This window comes from Sapajus apella, unplaced genomic scaffold, assembly GCF_009761245.1.
Source record: "Sapajus apella isolate SASKATOON/1434 unplaced genomic scaffold, GSC_monkey_1.0 scaffold72, whole genome shotgun sequence".
NCBI classification, from domain to species: Eukaryota; Metazoa; Chordata; class Mammalia; order Primates; family Cebidae; genus Sapajus; species Sapajus apella.
Genome location: NW_022437012.1, coordinates 1,741,875 through 1,758,859, shown reverse-complemented (window position 1 = coordinate 1,758,859; position 16,985 = coordinate 1,741,875). Strand labels below are relative to the sequence as shown.

The 16,985-nt window shown below is 37.4% G+C and overlaps 1 protein-coding gene and 1 long non-coding RNA gene across 3 annotated transcripts in view; one reads left to right on the top strand and one right to left on the bottom strand.

Annotated features, from left to right (window-relative positions):
* Nucleotides 1-16,985, top strand: part of PTPN4 (protein tyrosine phosphatase non-receptor type 4) — a 219,813-nt gene that overhangs the window by 43,084 nt on the left and 159,744 nt on the right. The gene's annotated exons all lie outside the window — the stretch shown is intronic.
* On the bottom strand, nucleotides 1,873-5,726 carry LOC116531741. Its single transcript, XR_004260559.1, has 3 exons — nucleotides 5,291-5,726; nucleotides 3,467-3,473; nucleotides 1,873-1,884 (listed from the first exon to the last, which is right to left on the bottom strand). It is a non-coding gene; the product is annotated as an uncharacterized LOC116531741 (long non-coding RNA).

Here is a 16,985-nt window from a genome sequence, read left to right as displayed (position 1 = left end):
TATTTTTTTATCCTACAGAAAATTGTAGTTATTCATGTACGTTTAATAATTATTGAATATCTAATATACATTATGGAGTATAATTCAAAAGTAGTTATCAGCCATTAAATTCTGAGAGATGTGTTGGATTCTATTTGGAAAAATTTTCAGCTTAGTTTTCCTTCTCTGGAAATTACATGTAGATTTTATTCTTTTTTGTAATATGTATAATGCACAAAACAGTGCAGTACACAGATCTTCATTATATAACTCAATGAATTCTTTTATGTATACACCTGTGGAGCACCACCAGATTAAGGCATTGAATATTTCACTCAACAAAAAGGATTTCCTTGTGCCCCTCTAAGTATAATCAGGCATCACTTAACAACAGGAATACATTCTGATAAATGTGTTATTAGTTGATTTCATCATTGTGTGAGCATTATAGAGTGTACTCACTCACATGTAGATGGTATAGCCCATAACACACCTAGGATATATGATATGGCCTGTTGCTTCTAGGCTACAAACCTGAACAGCATGTTAGTGAACTGGCTATTATAACATAATGGTATTTGTATATCTAAATATATGTAAACATAGAAAAGATATGGTAAAAATACAGTATTAAAATCTTAGCCAGGCACAATGTTAGGCACCTATAGTCCCAGTTACTCAGGAGGCTGGGGTGGAAGGATTGCTTGAACCCAGGAGTTTGAGTTCAGTGTGGACAGCATAACAAGACCTTGTCTCTGAACAATAAATAAAAAAAATAAAAAATCTATAATCTATGGCAGTGGTCCCCAACCTTTTTGACACCAGGGACCAGTTTCATGGAAGACAATTTTTCTTCAGACTTGGGGTTGGGGGCATGGTTTCAGGATGATTCAAGCACATTGTATTTATTGCATATTTAATTTCTGTTATTACTACATTGTAATATAAAATGAAATATTTATACAACTCACCATAATGTAGACTCAGTGGGAGCCCTGAGCTTGTTTTCCTGCAACTATATGGTCCCACCTGGGAGTGATGAGAGACAGTGACACCCGAAATATATTGCTCATGTCCCGTTTACTCCATAATCTCATTTCGGCTGCTGTCACTGCAGAAAATCCTACTTCATAAAGGTAGGATGTTGGAAATGAAAGCAGAGTTTTCAGTGCTTTTGTGGCAATCTCAGGATATTTCCTCGTGACTTTAATCTGGAATTTATGGAGATGTGAAGTTGTCTCAAACATACTTTTATAAGGCCACAATCATTTGTGATCTCTAGCAGTTGATTCTCTTCTAGCATGAACAAAGTTGATTCACCTGATTTATTCACAAATGGGTCGCATATCCATTTCTTCCCAGTTCAGAAGTCTTTTATGGTTGGGAAGTAAAGCTCAAATTCTTTTGAAAGCTGAGACCAATCTCAGAAGTTGCCATAGAGCTGCGTGAACAGACATGAATTAAGGGAATGCAGTTTAATGTGGTTGATAATTTTAATCACATCCTGCAAGACATTAAGTTCAGGTGACACTCTTTGGCTAGCCGGCATTTCTTTATGGATGACACTGTGTCACATTCAGAAGTGACCTCTTGGATCCAAGTAGTGAAACCAGAAAGCTGTCCAGTCATGGCAGCTGCTCCATCCATGCATATACTGACACAAAATGACCATTCAGAGACTTGAATAGCTGTGCAGCTGTGGTGTTGGTTGGCAAGAAAAGTGCACATAACATATCCTCATGCACATCTTTCTGAAAACTATCACACAAAAACAAGCATTGTTGCCTTGTTAAGTACTTAGTAGACTTGTCAACTTGGATTAGATGCCATATTGACTCATTAATTCTCTCTAATGTGCCTCAGTATCTTCTGTGATTTCGTCAATTCATCTAGTTACGGTGTTAGCTGAAAGAGGAACATGTGCCACTCTTTGAACTACAGCCACTCCTAAAAGTTCATGACAAATGTGCTTAGCAGTAGGCAGGATCAACTCTTTAAAGGACTCTTTAAATTTAGCAATGTGGCTAGCCACCAAGAATGTTGCCTGCTCTCAATGCAAATGCATTTTAAGTTGTGGCCTTCAATAATTGCTTCTGTTCTTTGTGTTCACAATTTTTTCTTTTGGAAACTCCAGAGGCTTATCTTTTAATGCAGGGCGCTTGGTTTCTATGTGGTGAAGAAGTTTTGAAGCTTTCATGGCTTCATTGGCTAGCTGGGTTGCCACATATCATACAAAGCAGACTTGGAGAATGTGAATCACCTGTTGCAATGAACCTGCAATTTAAGTAGGACTCTTGGTATTTTAGGTGCAGTTTTCTTTTTGTTGGCAGTCTTAGAGTCTTCTACTGTCTCAACATTGGGTCTTTCCCCCTTTTCAAAGAAGCTCTCTGGTGATATTTGGATTTTACTCATTTTGGCTAGGGTTAGCTTGTAGACTTACCAAAACTGTGACTGAGACAAGTACACAGTTCGGGGAAGAGGCAAAAGAGGCATGGACAGAAGTGGTAAATAAAAAAATGGGTGGGCCATGTGTGGACTAAAGTAAGTGTCTGATTCTGACTTAAAGCCTGCCACCAGATGCAACTGTACAATTGGAGTATCTCAACTCACTTGCCAATATAAAGCTTGTCACTTGCCATTCACTGTGATAGGGTTTTGATATGAATCTGAATGCAATCGATTTATTATGGTCTCTGTGCAATCAAACCTCTCCTAATGTTAATCTGTATTTGCAGCCACTCCCCAGTGCTACCATTACTGCCTCAGCGCCACCGCCTCACCACTACCTCAGATCATCAAGCATTAGATTCTCATAAAGAGTACACAACTCTCATATGCGTGGTTCACAATAGGCTTTGTGTTTCTATGACAGTCTAATGCTGCTGCTGCTCTGACAAGAGGCAGAGCTCAGGCAGTGACGTGAGTGATGGGGAGCGCCTGTAAATACAGATAAAGCTTTGGTCACCCGTTCGCCCACTGTTCACCTCCTGCTGTGTGGACTGGTTCATAACAGGCCATGGACTGGTACCGTTCCATGACCTGGGGGTTGGGGACTCCTGATCTATGGGACCATCATTGTATATGCAGTCCATCATTGACCAAAATGTCATCATACAGCTCATTACTGTATATATTCCATTTTATCAACTTTGTTTACTTTTTTCAACTTTTAATAACATTATTTAGTGATTACTTTAGAAATTAACACAATGTGACCTTCAAAAGTGTGCCTTTAATTAGTTCTTCCACCATGTCCCTCCAAAATGGGAAATCCTTAAAAACAGTTTAAATCCATTTACTTGCCTCCTATTTTTGCTATTGCTTTTATGTCTTATTGTTTTCACCCTTATATGTTATAAACCTTGCAGAGCATTGTTATTATTAAACAGTCTTTTGTATTTACCCATGTAGCTACTATTTCTAAAGCTATTCATTGCTTGCATATACATATTTCCATCTAGAATCAGTTTCCTTCATCCTAAGGAACATCTTATCTTTCTTGAAATAGGATCTATTACTGTTAGATTCTCCCAGCTTTTAGTTTGTCTGAGAATGTCATTAGTTACTCTTCACATTTTGGAGGATAATTTTTGCTTTATGTAGAATTACATACTGCTAGGTTTTTTTTTTGCCAGTACTTAGTAGGCTTTCATAGTTTCTCCTAGGAAGTCATCATTTTTGATTCTTACTAATGTTCTTCTGAAAGACAAGATATGTTCTTTATTCTCTGACTGTTGTAAAGATTCTGTCTGTTTGATTTTTGTAGTTTGTTTATAGTGTACCTAGATGTGGTTTTTGTGTTTGTTCTGCTTGATGTTTATGGAGCTTCTTAAATCTGTAGGTTGATATCTTAAAATTTTGAAAACTTCTCATCCTTTATTGATTCAGATACTGCTTCTAATTTTCTTTTCTGTCCTCTGGTCTCCAGTTGCATATATGTTAGACCATTTGCATTCCATCTAATGTGTGCTGTTTTGTTGTTCAGAATTTCTTTCTGTTTCAGTTAGTATAGCAATTTTTCTGTGTGTAAGTTTGCTAATTCTGTTTTTTGGCTGTGCCTTATCTGCTATTAAACCTATTAATGAATTCCTATATTTCATATATTGTATTTTGAAGCTCTAGAATGTTCAGATGATCGTTTTTATATTCTAAGTTTTTTGTTTTAATACTTGATAATCCATTTTCTCTATTTTTCTTCCATTGCTTTTAATATGTTAGTCATTTTGAAGCCTTTGTCTGCTAACACAAGTATTTATTTTTCCTTTTTTAAAAAGTTTCATTTTAAGTTCAGAGGTACAAGTACAGGTTTGTTATGTAGGTAAACTTGTGTCATGGGGTTTGTTCTGCAGGTTATTTTATCACTCAGGTATTAAGCCTGCTATCCGTTAGTTATTTTTCCCGATTCTCTCCCTCCTCCCATCCTCCGCTCTCTGAAAGGCCCTAGTATGTGATGTTCCCCTCTGTGTCCATGTGTTCTCATCTGTAGCTCCCACTTACAAGTGAGAACATGCAGTATTTGGTTTTCTGTTCCTGTGTTAGTTTGCTAAGAATAATGGTCTCCAGTTCCATCCGTGTCCCTGCAAAGGACATAATCTCATTCTTTGTTATGGCTGCATAGTATTCCACGGTATCCATACACCACATTTTCTTTATCCAGTCTCTCATTGATGGGCATTTAGGTTGGTTCCATGTCTTTGCTGTAGTGAACAGTGCTGCAGTGAACATATGTGTGCATGTGTCTTTACAGTAGAATGATTTATATTCCTCTGGGTATGTTCCCAGTAATGGGATTGCTGGCTTGAATGGTATTTCTGTCTTTAGGTCTTTGAGGAATCAGCATGCTATCTTCCATGATGGCTGAACTAATTTACACTCCCGGTAGCATTGTGAAACATTCCTTCTTCTCCACAACCTCGCCAGCATCTGTTATTTTTTTACTTTTTAATAGTAGTCATTCTGACTGGCGTTAGATGGTATCTCATTGTGGTTTTGATTTGCATTTCTCTAATGATCAGTGATGTTGAACTTTTTTTCATATGATTATGCCTTATAGATGCTGAATATTAGAACTTTGTCAGATGTATAGTTTGCAAAAATTTTCTCCCATTCTTTAGGTTATCTGTTTCCTCTGTTGATGGTTTCTTTGCCGTGCAGAAGCTCTTTAGTTTAATTAGATCCCATTTGTTAATTTTTGCTTTTGTTGCAATTGCTTTTAGTGTCTTTGTCATGTCATGAAATCTTTGCCCATCCCTGTGTCCTGAATGGTATTGCCTAGGTTGTCTTCCAGGGTTTTTGTGCTTCTGGCTCTTACATTTATGTCTTTAATTCATCTTGAGTTAAATTTTGTATATGGCTTAAGGAAGGGGTTCACTTTCAATCTTATGCATACATCTAGCCAGTTATTACTGAATAGAGAATCTTTTCCCCATTGCATGGTGTGTGTGTGTGTGTGTGTGTGTGTGTGTGTGTGTGTATACAGACACACAGCACACAGTTTAAGATCTGGGATACATGTGCCCGACCTTTCTTTCTGGCTGCACTTAACATTTTTTCCTTCATTTCAGCCTTGTGGTGAATCTGACAATTACGTGTTTTGGGGTTGATCTTCTCAATGGTTGTAGGAGCGTGGCATTGTTTCTGGGCTCTCTATTCTGTCCCATTGGCTTATGTGTCTGTTTTTGTACTAGTACCATACTGTTTTTGGTTACTATAGCCCTATAGTATAGCTTGGAAGTCAGATAGCGTGATGCCTCCAGCTTTGTTCTTTTTTGCCTAGGATTACCTTGGCTATTTGGGCTCTTTTTTGATTCCATATGAATTTTAAAATAGTTTCCTTTTGTTCTTTGAAAAATGGTGGTTAAATAGGAAAAGCATTGAATCTGTAAATTGCTTTGGGCAGTATGACCATTTTAACAGTATTCACTCTTCCTATCCGTCAGCATGGAATATTTTTCTATTTTTTAAGTGTCCTCGCTGATGTCTTTGAGCAGTTGTTTATAGTTATACTTGCAGAGATCTTTAACTTCCCTAATTGTGTTCCTAGACATTTTATTGTATTTTTTGTGGCAGTTGTGAATGGGAGTTCATTCCTGATTTGGCTCTTGGTGCATAGGAATGCTATTGATTTTTACACATTGATTTTGTTTCCTTAGAGTTTGCTGAAGTTGATTTCAGCTTAAGAAGTTTTCGGGCCGAGACTATGGGGTTTTCTACATGTAGGATCATGTCATCAGCAAACAGGAATAGTTTGACTTCCTTTCTTCCTATTTGGATACCATTTTTTTTCTTTCTCTTGCCTGATTGCCCTGGCCAGAACTTCCAATGCTATGTTGAATAGGAGTGGTAAAAGAGAGCCTCTTTGTCTACACAAGTATTTACATCACCCCTAAGTCTGTTTTTACCGACTGCTTTGTCTCTTGATTATCAGTCAGTTTCCCCTGCTTTACACATCTGCTAATTTTTCATTGTGTATTGAACTTTGTGAGTGAAATGTAGAGTAATGGACAGCATACTATGACCATGGGCCAGATTCAGCCTGCTGGCAATTATTGCATGGCTGATAGCTAAGAATGGTTTTTTACATTTTTAAAGGTTATTGTTTTTGCCCTGTTACCCAGACTGGTCTTGAACTCCTGGCCTCAAGGAGTCCTCCCACCTCACTCTGCCAGAGTGCTGAAATTGAATGAGCCACTATACCCAGCCTCTGTTTGTTTTTTAAAGAGCGTGTACAACAGAGACTTTGTGTCCTCAAGCCTAAAAATATTTACTTTCTGGCCTTTTATAGGAAAGGTTTGGACCCCTATTTGTTGGAGCTCTGGATTATTATGTCCCTCTAAATAGTAGTGAATTGTATTATGGCAGATGGCTAAATAGCCAGCAGATCACTTTGATCTTATGGAGGTTAGTTTTAGGGCTTTTGAGGTAAGTCTGTTTCACCTTTGTTCTTACTCCTAAGACAGTTTGTTTAGGTAGTCTAAACTACGTGACTAAGGTGTTCATCAAGATTCTCTCTCCTCTGTGCCTGGACCACATCTCAGAATTGCACAACCTCTGCAATCTCTATTTAGTTAACAGCCATTTTCTCCTAGGGATTCTAAACCTGTGTATGCACCTCCAGCAAAGCAAATGAGGATCATAGGGGAATTTTTTGTGTATTTTTATAGCGTTTTTTCTTTGACTTTTTCCATTCTAATAACCTACCCCCAAAACCCAGGAACCTTAGCAACCCCAAACATTAATTTTAGTTTTCTTATCCTAGCAAGACTGCCACTCTCTGCTTGGGCTTTGTTTCTCCACAGCATGGTTTGGCAAGAGTCCCCAAGGAAAAAAACCAGTGTGGGACTTGATTCATCTGTCCTTTTCTTCCAAGGATCATAGCTCTGTGTTGGTTGGTGTCTGTTGCTTATAAATGTTACATACATGTGTTATTTGGTTTGGTTGTTATCCGTGTTTGGTCTGGTTTTTATAGATGCTTATAACAGAGTATTCCAATGCCAGCTACTCTATATGATCAGAACACCAAATCCTGATTATTTAAAAACATGAAAATGTATCTTAGTATATAATCAGTGAATTTTGATTTGAAACATTTAACATGTTACTTGCTGTATTTTCTGATTCATTGTTTATTTGACCCAGATAATTGAGCTAAATATGACTTAGATCTCAGTTAATAATAGTAAATATATGCCTCTTATAAAATCGAAATGGCCCTTGCTTTCCAAAGATGGAACCCCAAGCAGCTGGGCTAATGGATTTGATATTTTAGAATATTTCATCTGCCACATTTGAGATGCACACTAATTGATCTGGGTACAGCTGTTGTTAGAGAAGCTTCTTTCCTTGGCTGATAAATTATTAATACTTAATTATTTAACATTTTTGTGTTTGTTGTTTATATATCTAGCATCTTAAAAATATTTTAGCCTATACTCTTTTTTTTCTCTACTATATTCACAGTGTGTTTAGAGACAGTGTCTTGCTCTATCTTCTAGGAGGAAATGTGGTAGTGCTATCATAGCTAATGCAACCTTGAACTCCTGGGCTCAAGGGAATCCTCTCAATTCAGCTTCTCAAGTAGCTGGGAATATGGGCATGTGCCACCATGACCAGCTAATTAAAAAACTTTTTTTAGAGATGACATTTCACTATGTTGTTCAGGTTGGTCTTGAACCTGATCAGGTGATCCTCCCACCTCTACCTCCCAAACTGCTGGAATTACAGGCCACTGTGCCTGGTCTGCTTGGCTCTTAAAGTGCTGCCTTATGACTTATTTCATATTCTTGAAGGGAATACTCATTTAAATATTTTTGCCATCATAGTGCTGTGTGTGTCTCTCATGAAGTTTACTTAATAGTATGCCCATCTGAGATAGATGTGGTCTGTTCTTTGGGAAAGGATATATGACATAGCTCTGTTTTCTTGCTAGTACTTGCATAAAGGAGCTTTCAGTATTCATTGGAATGGGGTTGTTGAGCATAGAAAAAGATATAGTTATCACATAAGGAAGCTACATGACTCACTCTCTGCTGCCTCACTCCCTGTCTCCCTCCCCTGGGTAATTGTCCTGATTCCCGTGTCGATTCAAGAATCCCCCAAGGAAGCTCTGCTGCCCAGTCTGGCCCTTTTCCCAGACACTGATGTTGGTGTTGATGTTGATGGATGTGCTCTGCTGATCATAATACTCTAGAGAGGAAATTGTGTCTTATCTTTGAACCCACCATTCATAATGTTTATTCCTTACTGAAATTGGATAGTTCAATATCTGTATATCAGGAATTTGGTTTCATATTAAAGGTAGTATCCATTTATTTGAGTTTTTGCCCTTATTAGTTAACGTTCTTTTCAATTATTAGATTTAATAAGTACGCTTCCAAATGTTTAAAATAAAACAAAGCTGGACTTGCACATATACACACACATATATATATATATATATGTATATATATATGTATGCTTTACATATAAATATGCAGCTTTACATATACACAGATAGGTGTGTGTATATGTGTGTGTGTATGTAAAGCTGTACTTGCATATGTATATGTATACACATACACTTGTATGCACACATGTAGCAATATTATTTACTTTTGAAAATATCCTGAAACTCTTATCCTCTTGGTAATTCAGTATAGTAGTAGATCTTCCTCTTAAATATTACTCCTAGTGATATTTTATTACTCTATTTTTCCATTTACCTTTTGAATTCTATACTTTTTTTTTTGAGATGGAGTCTCACTCTGTTGCCAGGCTGGAATGCAGTGGCGCAATCTTGGCCAACTGCACCTCCACCTCCCAGGTTCAAGCGATTCTCCAGCCTCAGCCTCCCGAGTAGCTGGGACTATAGGCACACACCACCACGCCCACTAATTTTTGTATTTTTACTAGAGATGGGGTTTCACCATGTTTGCCAGGCTGGTCTCGATCTCTTGACCTTGTGTTCTGTCCGCCTCGCCCTCCCTAAGCGCTGGGATTACAGGCGTGAGCCATCACGCCCAGCCTCTATAATTTTTAATGTATAAGTTTGGTTTCTACAAAGAAAAGTGACAGCTGTAGTAGGTCAGGAATTAGTAATAGTATTATTACACATTTTTTTGAATGTGCAGATATTTCCCTTTGATGATTCATTTGATTTGTTTGTGATCAACTTCAGAGCTCATAGTTTAGGCTTTCTTTTGCAATTTTTAAATTTTTTTTCATGCAAAATCTTGATGTTGATAGGCACTTGATACATTGAATAGGTACTTAATTTAACACTAGGTTAATTCACAACTTTGGATTCACTATATATATTTTTTGACATCACTTTGAATCACTGCGAGATGACTTTCATTTTTCTTCATCAAGAATATCTTGTGTGGGAAGTGTGCTAGTTCTTTATATCCTTCATTTTTTAAAATGTCTTAAGTTTTACCCTAGACTTAATTGATAGTTTGAGTAGAGAATTTTGGATTGGAAATAATCTTTCAGGGTTTTGAAAATATTGCCTTCTATTAATATTGCTGATTAGAAGTCTGATACTATTCCAATTCCTGATTGCTTATGTATGACGTATTGTTTGTAGACATTTAAAAAAATTTTTCTTTTCACATTTCTTTTTGTTGAAATTTCATACAGATTGTTCATGAAATCCACCAGCTTGCAAAATGACACTCGTTGGTTCTCCACTATGCCTGGTGTCCCTAGATTTGAAGTTTATCTTAGAATATTTCAGGGGAGGTATAGAATTGAGAACTGAGGGACATTACTGTTCCCTACATGGATTTTCAATTTTTAGCCTCATGCCTTGTCTTGCTGTTTCTCACACTTATCCTCCAATAAACGTTTGAGCCTTTTTGTGTGTTTCACTTGCTTCCTGTTGGTATCCCTCTCTGCAGGTATTTGATGTTTAGCTCTGCTGTCTCTTCCACATGCTTTTTATCTTCCGAAGTGTTTTAGTATCTCTTTAGCTGATATCTTCTCTCTTTTTGTTGTTCTTGTGGTTTTTATGTTTTTAATACATTCCTTTTTTTTCCCCTTCAAATTAATGGGCTTTCAGGAATGAATAAAGGTAAACACATTTTTAGTCCATCACATTTAACTGTAGGTTTAAGCATTTTTGAACAGTAAGTTATTAATTCTTCTTTCTTTAGAATAATAACAACAGTGGATGTTGGTTTGCCATGAAATTTTAATCACGTTCTTGTATTTTAATTAAAATCAAGTTTTCATTTTTGAAATTTGCCTCTCCCATATTTCTATTTTACATGCTTTTTAGGGACTATAACAAGAGTCACCTTTGTAATCAAGTACCTAAATATTGCAATCTTATCCCAGCCTTTATTTTTTTACTGTAGCTGCTTCTGCAGTGATTATCATCTAGTTAAGAAATTCATCAGTTTATCAAGGCTCATTTTGTTTGACCTCTAGGGCTTTAAAAACTGTTACCTCTCCTTATTTCAAGGAAAGCTCTCTTCTCTGTGATCACATTCTGGATATACTTCATCTGTTTCTTACATATTAGTATTCCTTGAGGATTTACTATTGTCTTTTGTGTCTTTTTACTTTCAATTCTTTCCTGGTTGCTGAAGATTGTCTTATCTGTTTTGTCTAGTCTGGAAATCTTTCCTCAACTCAAATTCTATATCTGCTAAAGATTTAAATAGTAGTTTAAAAATCTTTGAAATATTTCTTTTTCTTTTTTTCCTTCCTTCCTTCGTTCCTTCCTTCCTTCCTTCCTTCCTTCCTTCCTTCCTTCCTTCCTTCCTTCCTTCCTTCCTTCCTTCCTTTCTTTTTCTTTCTTTTCTTTTTTCTTTTTCTTTTTCTTTTTTTTGACAGAGTTTTCTCCTACTGCTCAGGCTGGAGTGCAGTGCTGCAATCTTGGCTCACTGCAACCTCCACTTCCTGGGTTCAAGCGATTCTCCTGCCTCAGCTTTCTAAGTAGCTGGGATTACAGGCATGTGCCATCACGCCTGGCTAATTTTGGATTTTTAGTAGAGACGGAGTTTCTCCATGTTGATCAGGCTGGTCTCAAACTCTTGACCTCAGGTGATCCACCCACCTTGGACTCCCAAAGTGCTGGGATGACAGGGGTGAGCCACCATGCCTGGCCAATCTTTGAAATATTTCTTACCGAAAGAGAGGCTGTACTCCCTTTATTGAAACCTTGGTGAGCCTATGTGAGTGCCATTTCTTCCAATAGAATCTGTTGGAAGCGAAGTTGCATGACTTCCCTCGCTGGCTTAGAAAAGATCCTTCAGCATGGTAAACTCACTCTGGAAGAACATTTAGCTGCCCTGTAAGAAGTCTGGCTCCCCTGAGGCCGCCATGTGGAGACCCTGTGGAAAGTCAACATGGTATATAAATATATCTTTTTGATATCTTGTCTTTTCATATTCATTTAGTTCAGAATGTTGTTAAAATTTTCTCTGGACTTCCTGTTTTCCCTATGCATTATTTATATGTGTGTGGTTTAGTTTTCAAATAGTTGAGGATTTTTAATGTATTTTTTATATATCTTTCTCTTAATGATTTCTATTAAAATGCTGTTATGAGAACATACTTTATGTGATTTCACTTCTTTTAAATTTGATAAGGTTTGTTTTAAGGGCCAGAATATGGCATATCTTGGTGAATAGTCCATGTGCATTTAAAAAAAGATATCTATATTACTCCTTTTTTTAGTGGAAAGGCCTAGAAATACCTAAGCCTTTAGATATTAACTTAGGTTAAGTTGGTTAGTAGTGTTTTTATTTTTTATATTTGAAAAAAATTGAGACATGCTCTCACTATGTTGCCCAGGTTGGTCTCCAACTCCTGAACTTAAGCCACCCTCCCACCTCGGGCTCCTAAGTAGCTGGGATTTGTGTTTTTATATCCTTGATGCGTTTCTGTTCACTTTGTTCTATCAGTTATCGAGAGAGTAGCATTGAAGTCGAGTATAATTGTGCATTTATCTATTTCTTTCAGTTATATCAGTTTTATCTTTTGTATTTTGGAGCCCTATTGTTAGATACCCCCTTGGGACTGTGACTCTTTTATCATTATGTAAGGAGTTGAATATTTAACTTTTTTTTTTTTTTAATTGAGACAGAGTCTCATTCTGTTGCCCAGGCTGGAGTGCAATAGTGTGCAGTCTTGGCTCACTGCAACCTCTGCCTTCCAAGTTCAAACAGTTCTCTTGCCTCAGCCTCCCGAGTAGCTGGGATTACAGGTGCACACCATCATGCCCAGCTAATTTTTGTATTTTTAGTAGAGATGGCCAGGCTGATCTTGATTTTCTGACCTCAAGTGATCTGCCTGCCTTGGCCTCCCAAAGTGCTGGGATTACAGGCGTAAGCCATTGCGCCCAGCCGAATCTAAACATTTTTAAGCCATATTAAAACAAAGCAAGTTTTTGTTTGGTACTTGTATAGAATCTTTCTGTAAACTGACACTTGAATAACTTCTCTTGGCTCCCCACCTTATGGAAATTATTTTGTTTGTGAATATGTTGTCCATCTATCAACTTGCTTAACCTAAGATATTATTTATTTTTAATAGTTTTGAATAAATTTTAGAATGTGTTTCTGTAGAAATAGCTTTTTATAGGTATCCAAATTAATATTACTATAATTGGAATATGTATTAATATCTATCAAGTAATGATGTGTGTTTATTATTTCCACAGAGTTTTCACTTTTCACATTTGTTTTAGTTATTCTTGTCAATAGTCAATAACAATGTGATGGGGCAATTATCTCTTTTTTACAGATAGATAAATCAAATCCATGGATTTTGTGGCATGCTAAGTAGTAGAGCCAAGACCAGAATCCAAGCCTTTTTTTTTTTTTTTTTTGAGATGGAGTCTCGCTCTGTAGCCCAGGCTGGCGTGAACTGGTGTGATCTTGGCTCACTGCAAACTCTGTGTCCCAGGTTCAAGTAATTATCCTGCCTCAGCCTCCTGAGTAGCTGGAATTGTGGGTGCCTGCCACCACACCTAGTTAATTTTTGTATTTTTAGTAGAGATGGGCTTTCACTATGTTGGCCAGGTTGGTCTCAAACTCCTGACCTCAGTCAGCCCACCTTGACCTCCCAAAGTTCAGGGATTACAGGTGTGAACCACCATGCCCTGGCAATCCAAGCCCTTTGACCCTTCAAACCGATGTTTTTATTTCCCACACCACCTGCTATCAATTGGATGGTCTTCTGTTTCATCTCTATATCTCTTTGTGTACCATGACATAAATTTAAAAATTAAAAGTTATGGCCATGAAAGACCAAAGATAAATAGTCTGTGGTGGTGTTTTTCTTTTGTTGAACATAAGAATGTAATAGTAAGTTATTAGGGAAGGCTTATTAGACATTCAAATTGCTGCTTTTCCACCTCAATTTTATAGGTCTGTGTTGGGACCCAGGTGTGTATATCTTAAATGAGTACACAAGATAATTCTGATGCACATATTCTCTGGCCTTACAGAGAAACACAGTTGGAGAGATGGAGACTGCCTTGGCCTCATTAACATCCTATAATTAGCTGTATATTTATAGAACACATTTTCCTGTTTGTTCATTGCATATATCAAATAGGACAGAAATCAAAATTCACGTTAAACCCTAGCTGCACTATACCTATTTTTCTCCTAACTCATGGAGTAGGGTTTTCTGTTTAGTGTTTTTCTAATGAGAAAATAATCTGTACAAGGGAACTTTAGCAGGAGATTTTTAGCCCTTAGCAGGAACTATAAACTCTAAAGGAAGTGTAAAGTCTAAAGCAATGATTCTTAAATGGGGCAGAGTTTACACTTCCCCAACCCAATGCCGAAGGAACATTTGGCAATGTATGTAGGCATTTTTAGTTATCATAGTTGCATGGTGGGTGCTGCTGGCATCTAGTGGGTAGAAGCCAAGGATGCTGCTAAACTTTACAATACGCAGTACAATCCCTCCCCTACCCGCCACAATAGAGGATGATCCTAAATGTTAACAGTGTCAAGGTTTGTTGGAAAACTGTACTCTAAGGTTAATATTCAATAAAATATTTTTGATTAGTAAATTAATTTTTAAAATAATCTTTACTGAGTGTGGTGGCTCACGTCTCTAATCCCAGTGCTTTGGGAGGGAGAGACAGAAGGATTGCTTGAGGCCAGGAGTTCAAGACTAGTTAGGGCAACATAACATAGCAAGACCCCTTCTGTACAAAAATAAAAAATAAAATTAGCCAGGCATGGTGGCATGCACCTGTAGTCCTAACTGCTTGGGAGGCTGAAGCAGAAGGATTGCTTGGGCCAAGAGTTTGAGGTTACACTGAACTGTGATCGCGTCTCTGTACTCCATCCTGGACAACAGAGTAAGACCCTGTCTCTAGGCCAGGCATGGTGGCTCACGCCTGTAATCCCAGCACTTTGGGAGGCCGAGGTGGGTGGATCGCCTGAGGTCAGGAATTCGAGACCAGCCTGACCAACATGGAGATACCCCATCTCTACTGAATATACAATATTAGCCGGGCATGGTGGCACATGCCTGTAATCTCAGCTACTTGGGAGGCTGAAGCAGGACTTGAATCTGGGAGGCAAAGGTTTCAGTGACCCAAGATTGTGCAATTGCACTCCAGCTTGGGCAACAAGAGCAAAACTCTGCCCCCGCTCTGCAAAAAAGAGGACTTTCTCTGTAAAAATAAAATAAAATAGTTTTTTAGCTGCAGTTTTCATCCAACTAGGAGTTTCTTCTTCAGAAAACTGAGTCAAGTGATTTTGTTTTGTCTGTAGCTGTACCCCTATACATACACATTTGCTTCCTAAGTTGATAGTGTGCATTGTGAGAATACTTGATGAAGGTCGCTGAAGATATTAATCACACAATTGATAAATAGGCATGACTGCATCAACAAACTGATTCATAAATCTTTTATCACCCTGTAGGGGGGAAATCTATTTAAAGGAAGGCAAAGAGGAAAAGTAGAATGTTTCAAGTACTAATTTTGAAGTAGGGAGTATTTAAAATACAAAGTAAAATTTGCAAGTTTTATGTGTATCAGCATTACATGAGAATCCCCATTGGGCTGTTTACTTGCTAATTTTCTTTGGCCAAACAAAAACTTCTTCCTGGCCTGAATGAATGTGAACTAGTATTTTATTGAGGATTTTGGCAGTACGTGTGGGACAGAAATAACTTATTAGAAGTATAGCATATATACAGTAAAGAACAAATCTTAAATGTAAGACAAGAATTTATAAAGTGAAATTTCCTGTGAAACTGTCACTGGATCAAGATAATAGAATATTACCAGTACTTCAGATGCATTTGTTGTGTTTACTTACTGTTATTATTTGTCTCTTGCCTAAAAGTAGTCACCATACTGAGGTCTATCATCATAGTCTAGTTTTGTTTTGAAGGTTATTGAGTTAAACTCTATAAGGTTATGTTTTTATAGGTTGTAATTATCAGCAATTTCATATATATAGTTCAACCTAAGTATTTTTTCCCCATTGCTGTATAATATTCCATGTATCATTAATAGATGGCTTCCTACACCATACACTTGATATTCACATCATTGTAAAGTCCCTCACTCCTTGAATCTTGACTGGCTTCTGTGACTTACTTTTAACCCCGACAGTAAAGTTACCCTTTGTGACTCCCAGTCATAGGAAGCCTTGCAGCTTCCAATTGGGTCTCCTTAGAACACACAGTCTCAGGGACAGTCCATTTTAGACTTCAGCTGTCGTGCTGCGAGATGTTCTCACCATATGGAGAAGCCATATGTCAGTGCTCTGCCCATTAGCTCCAGCTGACCTCCCAGCCAACAGTCAGCATCAGTTGCAGCCGTTATGAGTGAGCCATCTAGTACATCAGATTCAATCAAATTTCTGATGACTTTGCTATCTGCTGTCTAACTGTAGCGACAAGTGAGAACCCCCATATGGGCCCATATGAACCACGAGAACCATGAGTAATATTAATATTTATTTGTTTTTTGTTTATGTATTTCTTAGCATTTTGGTGTATTTGCTGCACAGCAGTGTATAGTGAGATATCATTGCATGAATATACCAAAATCTATGCAATTTACTGTTGGTGGACCCTTGAATTTTTACACTTTTGGGCTACTATGAATACTGTAGCTCTAAACAATCTTATAATACATATATTGGTGAATATATGCATATACTTCCGTTGGACAAATATCTAAGAGTGGAAATGCTAGGTCAGCTTTAGAAGATACTGTGAAACAGTTTTCCAAAGTGGCTATAGGTATGTATGCTCCAGTAGTTCATGGGGCTGCATTTGTCCCACATCCTCAACAATAGCTTATGTTTAAAATTTTTAGCCAATCTGTTGCTTATGCTGTAGTATATTATTGCGGTTTTACCTTCTATTAGTAAATTTTCACAACATCTTTTCACTTTCTTTTTTTAACATCTTTTCACTTTTTTTTTTTTAAACATAAGTAAAAGGCTCTACAATAAAACGTATAGCACAGTATATGCTAGGTGATAGGAATTTTTCATTTCCATTATATCTTTCAGGACCACCATAGTATACAC